Source organism: Protopterus annectens, chromosome 17.part0 (genome assembly GCF_019279795.1).
Source record: "Protopterus annectens isolate FY-2018-M chromosome 17.part0, PAN1.0, whole genome shotgun sequence".
In the NCBI taxonomy this organism is placed as follows: domain Eukaryota; kingdom Metazoa; phylum Chordata; order Ceratodontiformes; family Protopteridae; genus Protopterus; species Protopterus annectens.
This window is the reverse complement of record NC_056751.1, coordinates 476,840,308-476,864,615: the sequence shown is the minus strand read 5'-3', so window position 1 is coordinate 476,864,615 and position 24,308 is coordinate 476,840,308. Positions and strand designations below refer to the sequence as shown.

The 24,308-nt window shown below is 39.5% G+C and overlaps 1 pseudogene; it reads left to right on the top strand.

Moving 5' to 3' along the window:
- The first annotated feature begins 19,612 nt into the window (after positions 1-19,612).
- On the top strand, positions 19,613-19,728 carry LOC122791908 (annotated as a pseudogene).
- Positions 19,729-24,308: the final 4,580 nt, after the last annotated feature.

Genomic DNA, 24,308 nt, shown 5'->3' with positions numbered 1-24,308 from the left:
ACAAGTGATTTCTCCTCATGCTGTTTAAGTTGCCATTCTTTAATATAAATGTGGGAGTTGGAGAAATCTCATTATCTATAGCAATATAAACATGCAACATGTTCAAATGATTCATAAGTTAATTTTAAAGCATATGACTCATTTTATAAACTGTGAAATGCACCCTTTAAAAATCCTGACATATGAGACATGGAGTGGAGGAACAAAGCTAAAACATTTTGTGTCCCCAGTTTGTCTCACTTTAATTTTACAGTTTTTATTTTCCTTTCTAGACAATGTTTTGTTCTCAAACCACATACTGTATATGTAGACTTTTGCTTCTCTTTTGGGCCAATGGTCTAGTGAGTCATTTTGTGATTGCCACACATCAGGCAATGTATTTTTGCATTATTCCTATAATATATGATTGATTTGGACACTGTTGAACTGGTGCTTTGTATTTTCTCTTACTTCTAGCCCTCATATCCACATTTACACTTGTGTGGACTGCTGAGTTTGAAACAATAGTTATATGGCATATATAACTGGTTAATCTGCCAGATGTTACTCCATAAAAGGCAATATACCACTAATTAAATAATTTGTTTTCATCAAAAGAATTGGCTATGTAGGATACATACTGAAACTCTAGACATGAGGCATTAGCACTGCAGGCAGGATGTCTCTGTGGCCTATTTAACCAGCTCAGATTTTCATGATTAACTATTTAACCCACGGTAGTGGTGCTGCGGTAGCGTTGCCGCCTCACAGCAAGACGTCCCATTTGATTCTCAGCTAGAGCGTCTTCTGTGTGGAGGCATGCGTGAATGAGCATGCCTTTGTTGAATGTTGTGCATCAGGGCTGGTAACTCGGCACGTAAAAATCCACTACCAAACATTAGCGGACCGGAGTTCCACTGTGGCGACCCCTAACCGGGATAAGCCGAAAGACACAACAACAACAACAACGTTGTATGTATTGGAGTACATCTACCTTGTATTCTCTTTGGAAATATTTAATTCCTTCCATGCAAAAAATGCAGTTAAAGATATATAAATAAAAGGCATATTTTATAATATTTATATTGCAAAGAATTGTTGAAATATAGCATGCAAAATATTTGCAGGATGAGCTTTATTGTGCAACTAAAAGCAAGTCACTTAGGTAACCAGACTGTTTTATCGTGTTGTCCCTATAAAAGGAAACTTCAGCATTGTGGGTTGATCTGATTAACAAATTAGTTAATTAAAGCAATCACTTAATTTGATAATTTCAGTGCCTTACTCTAGTCAAAGCTGTGCTGTTTGTTCTCTAATGCAAGTTGGCACTTAAGGTAATTCTGAGGTGGTTTATATGTGCATATTACAAATTAAGCTTAGTGTGATTCTGCTTATTTACATACTAATTATGACTGGCTGACTGACTGACCAATGGGCACTTTTTTTTTAGTTGCCTTATATAGTACTTTTTCAGACATTGCCCCAGAGTCCATACTTTCAGAAACCTTACAATAATCTGATTCCTTTTATGCTTGGTCTACTGATAAATATTATAGTGGTAATGTTTTTGTTTTATTAATGACTAGATGGTAGTGATGTTAAATTATGCACTGACCTACTGACTATCAAATAATTTTCATATATTGATCTATGCTGCTTCTTTGGGTTTATGGTAGCAGTCTGTTATTTTTACCACCATGCATTTTAAACACTATTTTAGTTTTATTGTCATTACCTAGATGTTGTCTTTATATCACCACAGACTATGTTTACAAGGTCATTTAGCTGCCTGAATTGAAGATACCCATAAATTCTCAGGATGAGACCAGAACAAGAGAGCAAAAGTCATGTTGAAAAGGATTAGTGGTTTCATAGCTTCATCTTGGGATTAAAAAAAGATACAGCTACACCCTCTGCATACATCTTTTCTTCTGTAACATTTTTTTTTGTTTAGATTAATCAATCAAAAGGAAAAAGGCAATGAGAAAAATAAGGTCATAGGTAACAGGCAAATGCAATTATGTATTTTGTTCAGGATTGCAATTCATTGCCATAAAAAATGGATCACACTGATCATAACTGACAGTCACATTTTGCTTGCTTTAAACACAATTCTAGTATAGTACTTATGCCGGGTACAGTACCTTAAGGAACCATCTCATGTATTAAGCGGGTCTGCTTTGTTTTGTTGAATCTCATTTCAGTGAAATTCATTTCACCCCGACCACTTCACTGAAACCTCAAATTACTGAAAACTCATTTCACTGAATCTCATTTCACTGAACTGCAGTTAGTATATATGGCACTGTGTAGAGTACTTTAAGGCAAGTAAAAGATATATGCCCTTTTCCCCACTGTACTGTGATCCTGGAGTTAGTATACATAGTTAGGGGTGTGTGGGGGGCAGGCCCCTCCACATTATGGGATGTGGGGGGCATAGTCCCCCATTTAGTTTGAGTACATAGTGTCTTCTGTAGAGAGTTAGTCATTGGTATTGTAACTATCCATGTCTATTGTTTAAAATGTATTGTTTTGATGTTTTTGGTAAAATAGAATATAAAACAAACAATGTAGGGGGGGGGGCTGTGCCACCCACCCTCCCCCCAAGTATATATACTAACTCCAGGATTGCACTACAGTGGGGAAAAGGGCATATACCTTTTGCTTGCCTTACAGTACTCAGCACAGTGCCATATATACTAAGTTTAGTTCAGTGAAATGAGTTTTCAGTAATTTGTGTTTTCAACGATGTGGTCAGGGTGACATGAAATTCAGTGAAATGAGAGTCAACAAAACAAAGTAGACCCATATTAAACATATGTTTGGATTCTTGTGCTGATTGCTGAGACCCATGATTCACTATATGTTACTGGTGTGCTCCTGAGTACATAAAGTTAAATCATTTTCTCCCATGTTCTCCCATTCTACAATTCATCATAGAGAAAGTGCATCCACATCTAGCAAATCTAAATGCTATGCTAAAGATCCAAAAAAAAAAAAAATTCCCACCCAGACATGGCTTTTCAGATAGATGGCTCTAAGGTCTGAATAAATATTAGCTAATTCTACTTCCATTATATGTGTCTTAAAAAGGAAATGCATCTTACATAGACCATGTACAGGTATTGTACCTTTCTGTTGCCCATAGAAAGTTGATTAGCAAATATTTTTAACTGCCAACATAATGTACTGCTAGCTTTTCATTCCTGTCTATTTCTAAGCTTTTAGTAATTTGCTAAGAACATTATGCTTTTCTGCTTCATATGGATGAGGAGCCTGTTTCAGAGATGGGGTCATCTCTGGGATATATACCTGCCTCTCCAGCAGGTCCTATTAACTCATTCACTCTGTTGGAGCTCAGGAAGTTCACACTGTTACTACCAATGGACGGAGCCTAAACCTTTTGACAGAATCAAATTACGTCCTCACATTTCAAACAAATGCTCATGTCTCTGGAACCATAGGGGTTATGAAAGAAGTATAAATGGCAAACTCTTCAGCAAAAGGTGTTTTTATAATGGTAGTATTATTTAGGTTCAAGGTCTTAAACCAAATTTTATAAGTAACAGTAAACACAGTAACAATTACATTTGTAATATATTGTAAACAACTTATAATATCTCACCAACGACTATTGTTAAACGCGTACTGTCAGCAGAATTTTATTAATCTACCTGAGGGCATACATATGAGACTAAGGAGTTCTGTCTATGTTACTTGGTTGTTGAGATATTTAGAAAAAATGTGAAAATTATAACTATATAAATTAATATCATAAAATCAACAGTTAATATATATTTACCTGCACTAGACTGAGGTCAAATAATAATACAGCTGAGTTTGCCATTGTGTAAGCTTTAAGATTAAATCTTTTAAAATCCTGTAAATAGCATGTTTTTGAAATTATTGATGTTAACATGAACAAGCAATGTTTGATGCCTAGAGACATCAGTGGGAGTTGACTGCAGATGCACCTGGAGGTGTTACTTGGAGGTAATGAGCTAATATCACAAGCAAGATTTAAGTCTTTAGAATGGTTAAGTCTGGTGCCATTTGTTTTACTGATATGCAGGAGGTGCCTCAAAGTGAGGTCTGGCAATGCCCTGTATGCCATGGCTGATGCTTTGTCTATGATTTACAACAATGTGGAGTTGCTAGATTACTACAAACATGTTAAGCACTTTTAGCATATTAGCTAAAGAAACCTTAACAAATGCATGCTTATATTTGGTAGTTTGGATGGTATAGGAAATATGCATAGGGCCAATGAGCCTCAAAGCAGAAGACCAGCATATGCATAGCCTACATAGACCTTTCCCTAGCCAGGAGCAAGGCAAACATATAGAGAAAACACTTTCGTCATTACTCTGTCTTCTCTATGCCTCCACATGGTAGGATGGCATTTCTCAATACATTCTTGCTAACTAAGATGGATTTAGAAAACAATGATGCATTATTCTCCACTCCATGGTTTCTAGCTGGGTATTACTGGCCAGACTTCTAAAAGTCTACAACCTCATCTCTGTCTATTCTATTCCTGCAGCTTGGTTTCCAGATTTGTCTACCATGGTCCTTACAATGCTTCAGAGTTGGAAGGCTGATAGAGTGTAAGAGCTTTGATCATCAAGGACAACAGAAGAGCTGATATTATCCTCTAACTATTTGGTGTGAACCCAGTGCCCAAGCTGATTCCACCATTTCTTTTAGAGGAAATGACAAATTTCAAATATTTATATAAATCATTTATGAATTACATTAAACTCTGTTCTGATGTCTTCAAATGACTTTAGTCTATTCTTATTAATGTCCTTAAGATCAATCTCTATTGGACCAAGATTCTTGAATGTAATCTAACTGTGAACTGCCAACCTAAAAAACATCATCTGCAGTGAGCATATCAAATACCAAGTAAACCACTGCTATTCTTATTTAGGCTTGTATCACTTTAGTATATCTGGTGGGTTTACTTTTATGTCAGCAACTCAGTTTCAGAGAATCTTGATCAATCAAAACTGTTTAGACATATGGACTGTCAGACTTTTTCTAACTCACCCAAAGATGTTGTGAAACCTCATTTAGTAAAATTAGTTTAGGAAGCCCCGGGAGCAAAGTTTCCAGTATAGGGGAGTGTGGGTCTTACCTCATGCAGAAAAAGTGTTGTCAGTCACTCTGATAGCTGAATAATCCGAGTATTAAAAGCTTTACTTAAAAAAGATTTACAGCATAAACATCTTTGATATTTATATTTTTGATTGCATCACTTTTCAGTTAATTACTTTTGTATGAGCCTGATCTACTAGATAGCCTTAAAACTGCAAATGTTGTAATTTGCGCTGAGGTTGCGTGGAGGTATGAAGTACCTCAGGTCAAAAAGTTTGCAGTTTCATACCTATTCAATGAAATGGGCTCTCAGTATTGTCATATGCTAAAAAGCAGTCCAATTAAATATATTAGATCCCCGTATTCTTCTGCTGATGTAATGAAGAAATTCACATGGATCATGTATTTTTACCACCTCCTTACGTGTCCACTTCTGAAACTCGAAATACTGAAATTTTGAATTTCAGTATCTCTAGACCAGTATGACAAAAGTGCAGTTGTGCGAAACTGCATAATGTCGCATCTGAGTTTGCTGAATCTGCAGTAGTTGTTGTCTGGTCTGTTTTTCATAGTGTACTGTACCTTTAAGGTTTTGATGTTTCTGGGTTGTGAACATGGCGGCCGATGTGTGGTTATGTTTGGAGATTCAGATATGTTTGTAGTTAGTAAGAGTTTTGGGTAGAAATGTGGTTTGTTTTAGTTTTTTGGAATGTTTTAGGAGTAGGTTAGGGTAGGCAGGTGAGAGTGTGTGAGTGAAAGTGTTGAAAGTGATGATTTTTGTACATGTGTAGTGTGTGAGTTTCTAGTGGGTGTAAGTATGACAGTGTGCAATGGGCATGTAGTGTGCATAAAAGTAGGCTTGTTTTTTTCATGTTAGTGCACCCTTGGAGTTGATATATATAAGTAGCGGGAGTGTGACGGGCATAGCCCCCCACATGGGGGGTGCATGGGAGCTTGCCCCCCTGCAAAAACATATGGTAGTTTTATTTGTTTTGACTTTCTTTGTTTTAATGTTTTTATGTTCTGGAGGGTTGGATCTTTACTTGTATTCTGTTTTTTCGATGTTTTGCACATCAGTATTGTGCATTTTTCTTCTTCTGGACGTTTGGTATTCTGATCTCGAGATACTGAAATTCGATATTTCAGTATTTCAAGATTCAGAAGTAGATCTTTTCTCACTCAATGTTTAGGAGTTTTGCAAAATTTATCTTCTTCTAAAGTACCCGGTAAGATGGCATTAGCCATGTTTCCATTATATTCACCCGTAATTTCCACTCCTTATGTGCACTACTTAAATATAAATCTGCAGGCATGGAATGCCCTATCTACCCTGCAGTGCATTTATGCTGCTAACTGAGTTCTTTATAATGAAAGAATATGCACAGAGGTTTTTCTACATCTATTGGAGGGTCAGTCCATGAAGTCCTCTGGCCAAGGACTAAGTTAACTATAGCAGTTTAGGAAGAGAGGTTTTCAAACTATTCTATTCCAGTGTTAGTTATAATAATTTATAATGGTATCTGTACTTATGGTTCATTTGTCTGACCTCTTTATTGTTCGATGACATTGTTTCCTGTTTGGTGTACTCCAGACTAATGCATATATGTTACCTTCATATGTGAACTTGTACTCCATATTGCTCTAGCGTAAGGTGTACAACCCATTCAAATAAACTTTGTTTTATCTTTATTATGAGGGTAGTCCAAAATTTCTGCAATAATAATAAGATACTCAAAAGAACAAACCTAACAGTTCATATATGTTATATACAACTAATTTACCTCATGCTCTGTGTCCTTAACCCTGGTTTATACTACCTTATCATTCTCTCTTTGACTGCCTGTACTAATGCATTGCTTGCTGAGAAAAATAATATTGCCATAAAATGCCTGGCAAGCTGTCTAAATACCTTTTCAAATTATCAAATACTTTTCAGCATGTAAACTGCGATAGCAATTATTCATCTTCATTGATATTTAAATGTTTTTCTAGGTTCATAGATCAGTACTAGGCCCTTGTGGGCCATTTTAATTCTAGCCAATTACCCCATGTAAAAAAATCAAACCCTGCATCTTGGGTGTGTAAGGTAAACACCTTAACCATTATACCAACCTTCCAAACCTCCCACTGCACTCTTAGCAGTAGTATGCATTTCTCCCTTTTACAAAGGCAAACTAATTCAGATGAATATTTTTGGTCACCATTATCTATAAACTCTGCATCTAGAGACTATGAAGAATCTATAAAAAGATATATTGTGTTATATGATGGCACACTTAATATGCATTTATTTGGCTTAAGAATCATCAATACTATTATATGTCAAAAATATGATTGCAGCCTTTAATATTCTGATGTACATACACATAAAAATTTACCTTGCATCTCCTCTTTGAGTCTATGTTAAATCAGCGAAAACTTAAAAAAGCGAACACCTATTTATCAACCCTCTTTCACCGAAAGCTTCCTGAACACTCGGAACAGTGATTTTTTTCCCTAGGGAAAATATCGCTGTTCCACAGGAAAAAAAAAAACCTTCAAAACGTTAACTCCTACTCAAATATACCAATTCTGAGATCGCACCACAGTGGAGGAAATGGCCAAGTCCCGAAAACAGCCCAGCAATTTTTATCCCTGGGGGAAAAAAATCGCTGTTCCAAGTGTTCGGGATTTCAGCTTTTGCTGAAAGAGCGTCGATAAATCAGTGTTTGCTTTTTTAAGTGCTCGCTGATTTACTATAGACCCTCCTCTTCCATATACATGTACACAACTAAAGTCCATCTGTTCTAGAAGATACACTTTTTAAATCAAGGAATGTACTGTCACTTGGACTTTTTCAAAAGAAAGTGATATTGTCAGTCTTTTCTGGCCTACTGTGGTGTATCTGTTCAACAGGAGCGCAGGCATGGATTGGGCTGCATTATTCTTTATCTTGTCACCCAGCAATTGGCAGGTTTTCTGAGAAGACTGTCTGAAACCGTGAATTCTATCCAACCTACTACATAACCTAACTCTCCTTACAGGATATTCCAGTGTAACTACTTCTGGCCTAACTACATTGCAACCATAGCCGGCCTTAGGCATAGGCCAACTAGGCGACCGCCTAGGGCACCGCTGTAGCAGGGGCACTTTTCCAGTATTTATCTGGTGTAGGTAGACCAGGATGGGGGCACCAGGTGGTGTTACGGGGGGCACCGTGGAGCCCTTTTGCCTAGGGCACCAGCTGACCTAAGGCCACTCCTGATTGCAACTAAGTCTACAAGCTAGACTTTACAATGCCTTCAGAGATGTCTAGTACATTTCTCAACTGTCCTGTTAGAATGTTTCAAAATGATCCCTGTAGGGAATGCAAATACATTCTCAACAACAAGCTCATAATTATAGGAGTTGATAGTAAGATTTACACTTGTTCTGGGAATTTTAATTGCAACACACACACACACACGTATAGATAGATAGACACACACATACATATACGTGTAATACAGATATATGGTTCTTTATATGTTTCAGACACACACAAACACACACACACACACACACACATATATATATATATATATATATATATATATATATATATATATATAAATAAATATATATATATATATATATATATATATAGGCACAACTCTACCACTCTCCACCAACCTCCAAAAAGAAGCATGCCTCAGGTACTGCAAATCCAACTACTATGGCTCCAGGGATAGATAGATAGATAGATAGATAGATAGATAGATAGATAGATAGATAGATAGATAGATAGATATACACATGCACGTATATATATATATATATATATATATATATATATATATATATATATATATATATATATATATATATGATATATATGTGTGTGTGTGTGTGTGTGTTTGTGTATAGATACATATATAGATACAGATATAGATATAGATATAGATATATATGTATAGGCACCACTCTCCAACAACCCCCCGCAAAAAGCATGCCTCAGGTACACCAATCCAACTACTATAGCTCCAGGTATTTAAAAAAGTTGAAACCTTTATTAAAAAGGAACTCAGCCATAAGAAGCTCCAAAGATAAGAATCAAAAACTAAGATCAGCTAATCTAAACCAGCCCCATTAATAACCAGTTGGACTACTTACCACAATACTTCTAGACTGCCTTATCTTAGCAGTAATTTCAGAGCTTCACTACATAAAGACCATAATGAAACTTAATGTCTGGGATTGATTCATTTCTTTATTTATATATGTGTTTTAATTTTGAGAAGATTAGACCACAAGGACACATTTTCAGTCATGATCTAGTTATAGTAACAAAACAGGAACAATAAAAGATATAGTCATGACCTGTTACATCTAGTAAACCTTGATATGTTTATACCCATACCAAGACAAAGTAATGGCAAGGAAGTAAAACAGTGGTAACAGACAGAGAGTTATGAATCAGTCCTTAACTCTACTCTCTAAGCAATGGTGGTAACAAGTGGAGAATGAGGAATGAAGCATTCCCCTTAACTTCACTCTTTCTGACAGCTCCCAAGTTCATGCTGTCTCCTTTATTACTTCAGAGTGTGAAAGGAGCATTCTGTGAGCAACAAGCAAAATGACTGTTAATTACACATTTCAAAATCCAAACTGCCTGTTACACATTTAAGTTTCCAGATGGAGCTTGTCTGAGGCTGCTTGCAGTCTTAACTATCAAATGGTTGCAGCCATAGCCGGCCTTAGGCATTGGCCAACTAGGCGACCACCTAGGGAACCACTCTTGCAAGGGCACTTCTCCAGTATTTATATGGTGAAGGTAGACCAGGATGGGGGCACCGGGTGGTGTGGTGGGGGAGCACCATGAAGCCCTTTTGCCTAGGGCACCAGTTGACCTAAGGCCGCTCCTGGTTACAGAACATGGAAAATATTTTATGAGGTACATAGGCAGTTATTAAGTATGCAGGCAAGAGACCACCCAGCAGCCTAGCCCAGTTTCACAATGACACCAGAGCAGTTGTATAATTAAGTGACTTGCTCAAAGTCACACAGTAGGCAAATGAAGGCTGAAGGAATCTAACCTAGGTGTTAATTAGCAATTCAATGCCTTGATCCTCTGCAGTAACTGCTGGACGCAATGTTGGTTATATGTACTTTTCTTGTAAAGCATCATAGGAACTGTGCTCACCATTATAACCAGCACACACCCCAAATCACCACTAATGGCACAATATATAGTAGGTGGGAATGAAATCCACATACATCAGCTCAGCACATAGACTCTGAAGCAGGAGATACCAGTTGCCAAGAGTAAACTGGCTCTCTTAAGTTAGGAAAGAAGGAATCTTGGAAGCAGTTATTATACTCCTCCCTGTGGATTGAAATAGCATATAAAACTATGAAATTTCCTTTGTTTAACTGTATTATTTCCTCTAATTCCATCCAGCTGGCATGTCAGCAGAAACATTGCTAGATTAAGAATGTATAATAACAGCATGGGGTCTACTCCTATATAACCTAAACAGGTAGATAATGATGGACAGCCACCCTCCATCTAAAATAATCAAGCTTGATATATATTACAGGATATTTACTTGTATAATGACTGACAGACCTACATTGAGAAGACAACATTATAGGCAGCAAATTGCCAATGCATCTGTTTTATTGGTCTCAGGAATGCTAGGAAGCAATGTTATTTCCTTCTTCATTCATGTTGCCTGTCCTTATAACCTGCCTTGCTTTATTAGTTCAGAAATTGAAATAAACTTGTTACTAAATATTTGAAACATGCTTAACACCTTCATTTCCACATACCAAATAAAATAGGTTGTAATGCTATAAGTTACATAATGCCTGGCAATCCAGTCCAACATTAACTTAAAGTTCACATTTCCTTTGAATATACACTTGACAGATACATGTTGGTTGTTCCAGCAAACTATATGTTAATTTCCTTTGACATTTTCTTTTCTGGTCTTACTGAAGGGTCAATGATATTTTTTATAACATTCTTTTTGCTTGGACAGTAGAGCTTTAGTAGAAGACTGAGGAAGCTGCTTTGTGCAGTCTGCTGCTGGTGTCACTGCACAATATGTCATCATGACTGGCTGGAGCAATCCTTGCCTATAATGTGTTTCCAAACCAAGAATAGGATCAGTAAAGTCCTGCATGCTTATATTCATTGCAGCACTAAGGACTTACAAATAGTGAATATGATCTATTATTTCTGCAATGCAAGCATTTTACTCCAAATAGATTTTCTTTGCTTTCTCAGTAATTGTGTATAATCATTGTCCACAGATAATATTACATCTTTGTAATGTACCATGGAACTTACATGTGTTGTTTTGAACACATCTCCTTTCTATTTGGACAGATACTACACTGTTATTGAACATGATTGCTCTAGATCTGCTGGTTTTGGTGCCACACATATGTGTGCTCATTATGTTTGACTATCCTTCAGACCTTTTTTCAGCCAATTAAGAAGCATTTTGAGGCAATTCCTGCAGAAAAATTACATCATTTTTATTTTTTGACACTCACAAAGGACATTTGCTAGTAGCTAAAGCTAATATCTTCGCAAATGAAAGAAACTTAGCATTTTTAATGCTGTTCATCATTTTTACTTATTTTTCAAGCTACTTGCTTACAAAAATATACCTGATTATACCTTAAGCCAATGAAAATAATCTAGGCCTTCTCCCTTGTAAAAATTGTGAACATTTTACTAATTAGAAATCAATTAATACATTACAATATCTTAATTCTACATATTATATAATAGTGCACTTTTACATCCCACCCCCAACCCAGCAGCCCAAGATCACAGCATATTTACTTAAACTTGCTTTTGTCCAGCCTTTCTTCAGGATTTAGCACCAGGCTCCACATGAACGTGCGGTGCACTCCTGAAGAGAGGTGGCCCCCTTCTGTCCGTGCTATGACCCAGTGACGATCAGTGCTCCTCGACAACCTTACAGCCAGCTATCCCTAGCCAACCTGAGATCTGCGGCGCTGTGGTATCGTTATGTTTAGGTGGGATTCTGACTTAGAGGCATTCAGTCATAATCCCACATATGGTAGCTTCGCACCACTGGCTGCTCAGCCAAGCACATACACCAAATGTCTGAACCTGCGGTTCCTTTCATACTGAGCAGGATTACTATCACAACAACACATCATTAGTAGGTTAAACCTAACCTGTCTCACAATGGTCTAAGTCTATGAAGTAAAAAGCACATTTTTACCTTAAATTCTTTAATTCATGCAGTCACTGAAAAGACTCCACTCAACATTTAAAAGATCCATGACTACACACTGCATAAAACTGCTTCAATATATAACATGTGGTTTATAAAAACTGCTTCAATATATAACATGTAGTTTATATTATGTAATGTTTTATACAAATACTAATAACAAAAATTGTTTTACAGTTACTTTTTTTTTTCATTTTGGTGCCATTCTGCTTTGTCCAAGGCCTAGAATACAGCTTTTATGGGAACTGACAATATCCCTGGCAGTGTTCTACATGAACTACAGAGTGAATTGGCATCTCACCTGTGTGCTCTCTTTAACCACAGCCTCACCTCAGGCTTTGTCCCTACTGAATGGAACACTGCTACAGTCATCCCTCTCCACAAAGGAGGAGCATTTACAGACTCTAGGAACTATCGCCCCATTAGCCTGACGAGTCTGATATGCAAAGCTATGGAACACATCATCATGGACCTAATAAACAAGGATATGGGGAATATCCAAACTCTGGATCCCACACATTTTGGTTTTATGAAGGGTAGAGCATGCCTGCTCAACCTGGTTGACTTCTTTGAGTCAGTCACCAGAGCTGTGAATGAAGGCAAGGTGGTTCATACAGCCAACCTTGATCTGGCCAAGGTATTTGATACCATTCCCCACTCAGGAATCATAGAAAAACTCACTAAGTTAGGCATCAACCTGTATATCACTAGATGGGTTGCAAACTGGCTCGCATATAGAACCCACAGTGTGAAAGTAGCTGACTCTAAGTCAGACTGCCAACCAGTCATGAGTGGAGTCCCACAGGGTTCAGTCCTGGTTCCTCTTCTGTTTGGTATCTACTTCTCTGAAGTCCAGGCCAACACGAAGGGACTCTGGCTGACAAAGTTCATAGATGATTGCAAGTTAGGAGCTATTACTAACTCCCCAAGTGATGTTGACATCCTACAGAAAGGCCTCATTGAGACCAACGGCTGGTGTTAGAACCATGGCCTTAAGCTCAATGCCAAAAAAATGTGTCGTCATCCCCTTTTGGGAAAAACCTGGTTCCCATGAATTACCACATCGATGGTAGTCCACTGAACACAGAATGCGTTATAAGAGATCTGGGAATTTAGGTTGACAGCAACCTCTCTTTTGACCACCACGTTGCCACTGTGGTCAGAAAATCCTTCTATGTGGCACATCTCAGTACTAAGGGTTTTGCATCCAAGAAGAAGGAGGTCATTATCTCCCTCTACTCTTCTCTCATTAGGCCAATCATCGAGTACAATGCCCCATTTGGCATGTACCTCATTAGGCACCTGCAACAACTGGTGAAGCCACAAAAGTACCTCACAAAGAGGATCCTAGGCCTTAAACACTTGTCCTATATGGACAGACTCAAAAAACTCCAATTATTCTCTGTCTCATATTACCTACTTAGAAGCGATCTCTGCTTGACTTACATGTCTGACCCAGCTCTATTAGAAATGCTACATCTAAAGAAATCCCAATCCCTCTACACCATACAGTCCAGAGACCTCTACCTCATTACCACAATCAACAGAACATGCTGGAGGGACAGGTTCATAGCCCAGAGACTGCCCATGCTATGGAATAGACTTTCCATACATGTCAAACAGAGCACCTCACTGGCCCTCTTCAAGAGAATTCTTGATGAGTGGATGGGAAATAAAAAATTCATCCCAGGGATCACTCCAGTGGCTCTACTCGACAGAGGCACTGGGAACTAAGGTTGGGTGGCATGATGCCACAGTAATCCTATGGGCTAGGCTTATAAAGGCTCCAGGGCCATTAGCCTAGTACACACCTATAAACCTATGAATCTTTAATGATATAAAGTGGGGTATGTGCTTTATAGTCCACCTATAAACTCCAATCTTTCTCTACTAGACAATCACATACCAGAGCACACAATGATTTTCTCTATCATCTAACTTTTGGAAATCCATCTCTAATGTAAAAAAAATGTAATCTTGCAGCTTACATTCCTTTACCCTCATTTCTTGGTCAACCATTGCTTCTTCTATTTATTCAATTTCCTAGACCTGCTTATCAAGAAGTTATTTTTATTTTTTTTTATTCTTGATGCTGATTTAAGGTACTTCAATGTCCTGAAGAATCTATAATATTCCTGCATTAGCTAGCATTTTCAAAAGCATAGCCAAAAACAAAAAAAAAAAACAAAAACATAGAAGAAGTGATGCTTTCGGTTTTGGATTTCCCCCCTGAAAAACAAATATGCCAAAAAAAAAAAGTATTATATTTCAGTCCCTCACATTTTCTGCCCCTCTCCTTGAAATTCACATTTTTTTATTTTGTTTCCCTTTTGTGCTTCCATCTGCTTGCTACCCCACCTTTTCATGCTATCCTAATTTCCAATTGCAAGCCCTTGTTTTGGTCAAAAAAATCAATTTAAAACAATGCAGTGGCCCTTTTAAAGTAGAGTTTCTTGTCTTAGTGCTGCTTAGCGCATGTTCAAATACAGAGACACACACACCTCTTTATATTTAGGTTCATAGATCATAGGTTCATAGGTAAGTACTAGGCTATCTGCCCAAGGGCATCTATAAGTGTAGCCAGAATGTGTTGGCTTTTGCTGCCCCCTTAGATGAGTTCCCTGTGCCTCTGTCCAGCAGAGCATTAGTTCCCTGTACCTCTGTAAAGCAGAGCCACTGCAGTGATCCCCAGGGTAAATTTTCTGTTTCCCATCCACTCGTCAAGGTTTCTATTGAAGAGTGTTAGTGAGAGGCTCTGCCTAATGTAGATTGGAGTCCTGTTCCAAATCATGGGAAGTCTCTGGGACAGGAATCTATCCCTCCAGCACTTCCTATTTATCATTGTGGTGAGATTTAGATCCCTAGAACGTGTGGGTCTTGGGGATTTGTTTTTTTTTAGGTGGAGCATGTCCATCAATTCTGGGTTGGACATGGCCTTGTATGTCAACCAGAGATCACCTCTGAGTAAGCGGTATGCAACCGAGTACATACAGCTGGAGTTTCTTTAGTCAGGCTGCATATGGCATCTGTTTGAGGCCAGTAATCCTCTTGGTGAGGTACTTCTGTTGTCTTTCCAGCAGTTGCAGGTGTATTGTAAGGTACATCCCAATTGGGGCATTGTACTCTATGATGGGTCTGATGAGTGATGAGTAGAGGGGCACAATAACCTATTTGGTTTTAGATGAGAACCCTTTTGTGATTAGGTGAGCCACATAGAAGGATTTCCTAACCACCTTGTTAATATGATTATCAAAAGAGAGATTACTGTCTACTTGGGTCCCCAAATCTCTTATTACATTTTCTGTATTTAGGGGACTACCACGTATGTGGTAGTTCACGGGTACTTTGTTTTTTCCAAAGGGGAAGACTATGCCTGTTTTGGCATTTAGCTTGAGGCCATGATTTTGACATCAGGTATCGGACTCAGTGAGACCCTTCTGGAGGATGTCTGTATTAGCCAGAGAGTCAGTTATGGCCCCCAGTTTGCAGTCATCTGTGAACTTGGTCAACCATACTCCTCCTGTGCTTGCCTGTACCTCTGAGAAGTATATACCGAACAGGAGGGGTCCCAGGACTGAGCCCTGGGGGACGCCACTTGTAACCGGTTTAGAGTTGGATCTAGAGCCTGCAACTCTCACCATGTGGGTTCTATCCATGAGCCAGTTGGCAACCCATCTCGTGACGCAGGGGGTTATGTTCAGGCTGGTGAGCTTGTCTATAATACCAGAATGGGGAATGGTGTCAAAAGCCATTGCAAGGTCTAGGTAGGCTGTGTGGACCTCCTTTCCCTCATCTAAAGCCTTGGTAACTATATCAAAGAAGTCCACCAGGTTTAGTAGGCATGATCTGCCCTTAACAAAGCCAAACTGGGTAGGGTCCAATGTTTGGAGGTTCCCAATGTCTCTGTTAATGAGTTCCATGATGATGCGTTCCATAGCCTTGCAGACCAGGTTAGTCAGGCTTATAGGGTGATAGCTCCAAGGGTCCTTTGTGGCTCCACCTTTATGGAGCAGGATAATTGTTGCTGTGCACCACTCTATAGGTATGTAGCCTGTAGAGAGGCTGCGTTTGAACAGTGTGTTTAGGTGAGGGGTTAGTTCATTTTGGAACTTGTGTAAGACACAGGCTGGGATACTGTCTGGTCCCATTGAAGCTGTGTTTTTTGCTTTGGATAGGGCTGTTTTAACCTGTGTGTCAGTGATTGCCAGGGCTCTACATTCTTCTGGTATGGTTATGGGCCCTTTAGAGGGTGAGAGGGGGGTGAAGTTTGCACTAAACCTGTCTGTCAGAATATTGGCAATATCAGTCGGTTCAGTGTATTTTGTGCCATTCTGCACTAACTCAGAGCAGATCTGAGAGTTTCCACTTAGGTTCTTGGCATAGCTAAAGAACGTTTTGTGGTTATCTTTGGAGTCCTTGGCAATTTTTCTTTTGAAGCTAGCCTTGGATGATTTTATGAGGGATCATAGTTTCTTGCTGATACTGATCAGGGATGTCTTTCCTTCTTGGGATGTTACTCTTTTCTGTACTAGTTTCCTCCTTCTATTGTATAGCTTATTTATGACAGGGGTCCACTAGACTGGTTTCCTTTTCTTGGAGGAGTGAGTCTTGGTTTTCTTTGGGATAGCACAATCCATGCATTCTTGCAGGTGCTCATAGAATGCTTTGTAAGGGATTCAGCAGCTTGGACAGCATTGTCCTTTAGCATGGGGGCTGTGAACCTTTCCACCTCGGTCTTAAGTAATGTGAAGTTTGCTTTTGAAAAGTTTTTCATGGTGGTTTCCTTGATTGGGGGTGGGGGCATAATGTGGATATCCAGAGTGATTAGTCTATGGTCTGATCTAACCAGCGAGGGGTTGACCTCTGATATAGAACACCGGTCACCCATGTTGGTAATGACCAGGTCCAATATGTTGTCACCTCTGGTGGGGGTGTTGACCAGATGATCCAGGGCATTTGAGTTTATAAATTCTAGGAAGCGTTGGACATGGGAGTTAGTACTTGAGTAGTTCTCCCAGTTAATGTTTGGGTAATTGAAATCACCCAATTTTAGGGCATTTGGTAGGACCTTCATATTTTCCAGTGTCTCCAGAAACGTGGAATGGGGGTCCTGGGTCATGGTGGGTAATCTGTAGCAAGCTACAATTTGAATTGCAGTTTTGCCCATTGTTAGTTGCACATGGATGATCTCTGAGGCATTGTGCTGTGCCACTAACCTGGAGGTGTGGGTATCCTTGATGAATTTGGATACACCCCTGCTTTTTGTGTTTTGGTCCAGGTTCTGTGGCCAAACATTATGGTATAAGTTATAGCCTGGTAGTGATGGGGTGCTCTCTGGAGCCTTAAACCAGGTTTCTGTTACTCCACAGATATCGATGTTCTCCATAATAAGGAGTGCCTTGAGTGCATGCATTTTGAGGTTTAGACTTCTGGCGTTGAGTAGCATTACCCTCAGTTTTTGGTTACTTGTGCTATTTACGGTGGTGGGTTTGTCTTTTGAGCCTTGCCTAAAAAAGGCACTATGGGGGCGGCAAATGACTGCCAGTATTCGAAAGCCTAAGGGTGACAGGTGCAAGCCATCACTTGCAAAGCAACGTGGCTTGTCGAGCATGCCATCCCAGGTGGACAGATACTGGATCCCCTTTGAATGACATCAGAAACTTAGGCAAATTGTTGAAATTGATAATTTTTTCTTTATACTGTGGCATCATTCTTGGTTAGGGCAGGGGCAGGATGCTACTCAAGGTCAAGGTCATACCGGCCTGGGCTACGTGATCAGAGATCTCTTCCATGTCTCTTTTCATGTAGTCCAGGGAGGTACGTCTCAGGTTATTCACACCAACATGAACAATGACAGAGTCATATTTGTACTTGTTCTGGAGTGACCTGACTGCTTGTGTTATGTGGCGGATCTAGGCGCCCAACAGGCAGCTAACTGTAACCTTCTCCTTGTCCAGCCTAGTTAGTGGGACATCAGTGTGCCTGACTATAGAGTCGCCTATTACTAGTGGGTTGGGTATGTTATTTTGCCTTAAGGGCTGTGATTGCGTGGCACACTGATTATGTTGTACTCATCCAGTTCAATAGCCACTGCTGCAACTGTTTCTTCCTCACTGCAGATCCTGATCTTGGTGTAATCAGGATTAGTTGTTAGCTACACCTAGGCTGCAAGTTTTTACTTTGTTAATTGGTAATGAGCTCAGCCAGAATAATAAACAGTGGCAGGATAATCGCCATCACAGTAAGCATGTCTTTGAATCCCAGGAATGCGCCTTAATAACATAAATTACCACAGATTAAAGTTTGTCCTGCAAATGCTAGGTGTACTAGGACTGGAAGAATCTGCTTGTTGCCTAGTGATCAGAGCACATAGCATTAAAAGACAGAATAGCACTCATTTATGTATTTATTTGTCACGCACTTGAGTGAAACAAACTGAAAGCCTAAGCTTCATTTATTTATTTAACATTTGTTGACCGGGAATGTCCGACTAGGTTCCACAGATCCTGTTTTCAGCTGAGGCCCGGGGAGAAATGCTCCAGAAGCATGTCTTTAGAATGTGGGAGGAAACCGGAGTACCCAGAGGAAACCCACGCGAACGCAGGGAGAACATGCAAACTCCACACAGAAGGCACCCCAGCCAAGAATCGAACTGGAGAACCTCTTGCTGTGAGGCGACAGCATTAACCGCTGCACCACTGCGCCGCCCAATTAATTAATTATAAACCAGTTAATACAATACAACAGATAATCATGAACATGTACATTAATCAAAATACATCCAATAACAGAATCACATTTTTTACAGCTATGAGAATATTCACCTTCCAAATCCCATATACAAGCAGTATCAAATCCCACCACTCACTAAAACACATAACCAAATATTCCTGAAGCAGTGTACCATCACTCACTTTTGAAACAGCCATCAAAAGGGGGAAGAATCAGAAGAGTGGTTCCTCCTGAGCCCCTATTACTCCACCTCCATAATGCAAGACAGACTGATAGCACCTTCAGTCTCCTAAAACAACAAGGAAAGTGAGGGAGGGTTACACTAAAAGCATGCCAAAAGGCCCAGCTATACTCATCTTGAAAATATAAAACAGAAAACCACACCCATCCTTATATCATTTCCTGCTTATCACTCAGTCGACTTCAACCTAATAAATTAAACCTTCCTAAACCACCTGTAACACTGCTTGTTCTCCATAAGTCATTAATTTTTTCCCAATCCCCACAGGTGTCTCTGGACAAAAGGTCTGCAAGAAAACTTCATTTCCATTAGTATTTCTCAGTTACTAGTATTGCAGCACATATACTAGAATGGGAATGATACAGAGAAGATTAGCATGGCTCAGAGTGGCCCCTGCGTAAGGGCAACACACAAATTTGTGAAGTGTTTCATATTTTTAAAATCTTTTGGCATGATGCTGTTGTAACATATATGTAATGTCAGGGGATTCTAACCCCAGTCACAAAATGTACAAATATTACAAGTTATGCTATTTTTGGAGGCTGGCATAATGGTTAAGGTATTTACCATAAAGACACAAAGTACATGGTTTGATTCTCACCTTGGGAAGCATGGCTAGGTCTTAAAACAGCTGTCTGAGGTCATTAGCCTAGTATACACCAATGACTCTTTCATCAATTGAAGATGGTATTGAAGATTATTTTCTGTGTGGTCACTGAGACATGGTTTAAATCTGTGGACAGCACACCGACAGATGCAAGGTTATAATGTCTTTCACGCATTTAGACCAGCTACTCCACAGACAGGGACTAAAGGTGGAGGTGTCTCAATTTAAATTAAAAATAAGTATACCTTAAGGCTGGCCAAACAGGGCAATGCACTTGGCCTTCTCCATGTTCAGTTCACCATAGGAAAAATCCAATCCCACTTCCTTGCAAGCTATAGGTCCCCCTCTATAATCTAGGAAACCCATACCATGCATTTAAATTTATTGGAGACATTCACCATCCAACCCAATGCCATATTCAAATGTGACGCTAATTACCCTACTATTAACTGGGAATTATATATGACATCAAATGTACAGGCACAGACATTCCTGGATTTTGTAAACACAAGCTCCGTGGACCAGACTGTCAGTACACCAACAAGGGGTGCAACCATACTGGATCTGGTCCTCACTAATATGGCAGAGTGCTGCACACCCCTAGTGTAGTGTCTTCTCTGGTATGGTCAGACCACAAAATGGTCTCCTTTGAAGCAAAGATAAAACCTGGAACCCCAGCTAACCCTGGAATATTCAGGAACTACTCTAAGGCTAACTGCCTACAATTAAGTGATAACCTCCCAAAATTTCAAGCCCCAATAAACCTTGAGAACACTACTGCCTATGCAGAATTTTTCACAGAAACCCAACCCAATACAGGCATGTTAACAGCTGCATAGAGGCAGCTGTACCCAACAGGAAGAAGTACAGAACCAACTCAAGAAACAAGCTACCCTGGTAGAATCACAACTTCAATAGGCTGTATAACAGGAGGAAGAAAACCATGGCAAAAATGATGAGGTTCAGCACCCAGCAGGATAAAAGCAGTCTCATCAAACTAAACAAATAACTCAGAGGACAAATAAAGTATACCAAAGACAAATTTGAGGTAAATGTGTCCACCCAGACCAAAGACAACCATAAGGGCATCTTTAGCTATGTCCTCAACCTCAAAGGCAAACACAATTGGTTCAGAGATCATTGTAAATTGAGCCACCTATACTGAGCCAGAAGATATAGCAAACCTACTGGCTGTAAAGTTCAGTTCCAACTTTACCCCTCTCTTCCCATCAGCCTTCCCTCAGGAAATACCATCAGATATAACTTTGCCTGCTATCACCAGGGAACAGGTCCTTAATGCTCTCTTTAAAGCCAAAAATACTGCATCAATGGGCCCAGATAATATCCCAGGATGCATTCGAAATAGCATAAAACATGATCTGCCAAGGCTCTCTGGAATTGCTATTTAACTGTAACCTGCAAACAGGCATCATGTCTCATGAATGGAGAACAGCAACAGTCATCCCACTGCGCAAAGGTGGGCCATCTACAGACCCTATAAACTACAGTTCCATAAGCCTCACTAGACTCATATGCAAAGCCATGGAAAGAATTATCTTGTAAATGATCAGTAATGGCATAGGAAACCTCCAGACAATGTATCCAATCCAATTTGGTTTCATCAAGGGCAGATCATGCCTACTGATCCTGGTGGACTTCTTTGAGAAGGTCACCAAGGCACTGAATGAAGACAAAATGGTTCACACTGCCTGCCTTGATCTGGTCAAGGCCATTGACACAATTCCTCATTCGGGCATTGGTGACAAACTTAAGAGGTTAAGTACAACACTTATGTAACCTGGCAGAGAGCCAGCTGGCTCACTGACAGGACTCAGGAAGTTAGAATTTGGGAGTACATCTCTACAAAGAGGCCAGTCACAAGCAGAGTGCCTAAGGGATTGGTCCTGGGAGCACTTTTCTTTGGCATTTACTTCTCTGACATCAAGGCCAAGGTCAATGGCCTCTGGCTGACTAAATATGCAGATAATTGCAAATTAGGAGCTGTTATCAAATCACCCAGAAACACAAGTGTTCTCCAGGAAAGGCTTACACAGACAAAATAAGTGGTGCCACAGCCATGGACTAAAATGAAATGCCAAGAAATGTATAATAGCATCCATCATGAAGTCATACACTCCTGATAACTATCATATTGACAACACACCAGTAAGAGTTGACCCAGTAGTCAGACATTAGGGACACAAACAGACAGTAATCTAGCCTTTGAACAGCAAGTGACTATAGTAATGAGGAAATCATTGTACGTTGTGCAACTTAAAAACAAAGATATTGCATCTAGGTCTGAGGAAGTCATTGTTCCACTGTATTCAGCATTCATCAGACCTATCATTAAGTACAATGCCCCCTTTGCTATGCAACTAACCAGGCATGTCCAAGACCTGGAACATCCACAGAGGATCCTCACAGAAAGAATACAGGGCATAAGTGACATTTCCTATGCAAACCATCTTATGGCTCTATCCCTGTATTCTGATTCCTAAAGGCTGTTGAGGGGAGATCTATAGCTGGCATACAAGGCATTGTCAGACCCTACTCTGATGGAGCTCCTGCATATCTGCAAAACAATAACCATTCTAAAGACTTAAACCTTGCCTGTGATATAAATAGGACATGCTGGAAAGACAAGTATGTATCCCAGAGGCTACTCCATCCCTGGAACAGGCTCCCCATCCATATGAAGCAGAGTTCCACCCTAACTCAATTAAGGAGTAACTTGGGCAATTGGATGATGAACAGGAAGTTCATCCCTATCTTGGTACCTATGTCTCTAATGGACACAGCCAGCTTATAAATGGTTCATCTACCAGGCCCTACTTAAAAATGTTTCATCTCCCAAGCCCCTTCTTATACTTATCAAGGATACCAGAACTTATCAGAGATTTGGGATGCATGGCTAGTCCAGTAAACACCTATTATCCTATAAAAATGTGAGACACCATTTTTGTGTATGAGTGTGTGTGTGTGTGTGTGTGTGTGTGTGTATGTGTGTGTGTGTGTGTGTGTGTGTGTGTGTGTGTGTGTGTGTGTGTGTGTGTGTGTGTGTGTGTGTGTGTGTTTTAATTACATAAAGAGAGACAATAATCTAGTCACTGTGGATTCTATCCAACTTTTCTATGGAGCAAGGCTACATACACCAATATTGCAGCAAGTTTTCTTATTTCTTATCAAAAGAGCTCAGATTAGCAATTAACTTACAGCACTCACATGGCTTCGATAAGCAGCATGTTCTTTCAATGGGACTCATTCCTTCTGGTGTCTACTTCAGGCACAAAGTTTATTCGGGCATCCTGTGGAATGCAGCAGATGACTCACATAGTCCATCTTTAATAGATATGTGTGTGCACGGGGGGTACATGCAGCTATGTGTGTAAGTATGTATGTTTTGGATATTTGTGTAATATTTATTTGATTGGTACCTATACTTGTTAAGATACAAATGTGTAAATGTATATGCTGTACATATTTGTGAGTGTCATATATGTTTGTTTGTGTCTTTCGGCTTTTCCCGGTTAGGGGTCGCCACAGTGGAACTCCGGTCCACTAATGATTGGCAGTTGATTTTTACGTACCGGCTTGCTAGGCCTGACACACAACCTTCAACGAAGGTACGCCCATTCACGCATATCTCCACGCAGAAGACGATCTAGCTGAGAATCGAACCGGACAGCGTCTTACTGTGAGGCGACAACGCTACCGCAGCACCACCACCGCGGGTTGTGAGTGTCATATATGTATATAATGTAAATCTATGTGCATATGTATTCATGTGTGTCTGTGTATGTGTACACTGATTCATTATTTCATTATTTTTAAGGCTGTCTGAGTTGTTGGAGTTTTATGCTTTAAAATTAAAATCATTGAATAATTTTTTTACCTCATGATATTCAGATGCTTCTGTGAAGGTATGTTTAGAACTACCATGTTTCTCAGAATGGACAATAACACTAACAGGTGAACAAAATTTAATTATATACTTCTAAATTCAAGTCTCACTTCTGTAGCACAAAAATGAAATTAGAAGGTGGGAGGCAAAAAAGTAAAATCAAATGCCCTGTAATTTTGTTCACCAAGATTGTCTAAAAGGGAATAAAGCATAATTTATTTCAATAAGGCAGTTATAATGTCTTTGCTTTTGATCCTGTCACAAAGCAGAAATATTATACACATTTTCCCCATAGCTTTCCAGGTTTGTCATTCTGGTCAATATCTTTCAATGTGCTGTGAATTACGATGCCCACAGCTGCTGTAAAGCAGAAACTGTAAACTCATTTATGCTTGTTCCAGTTGAGCAGTCATGAATCCACTGGCTTTCCATGGAAAATCAGTTTCAAATAAAAGAAGGAGGACACGGCAATGACAAGAATACAGAATTCAGCCATTCAGATAACTG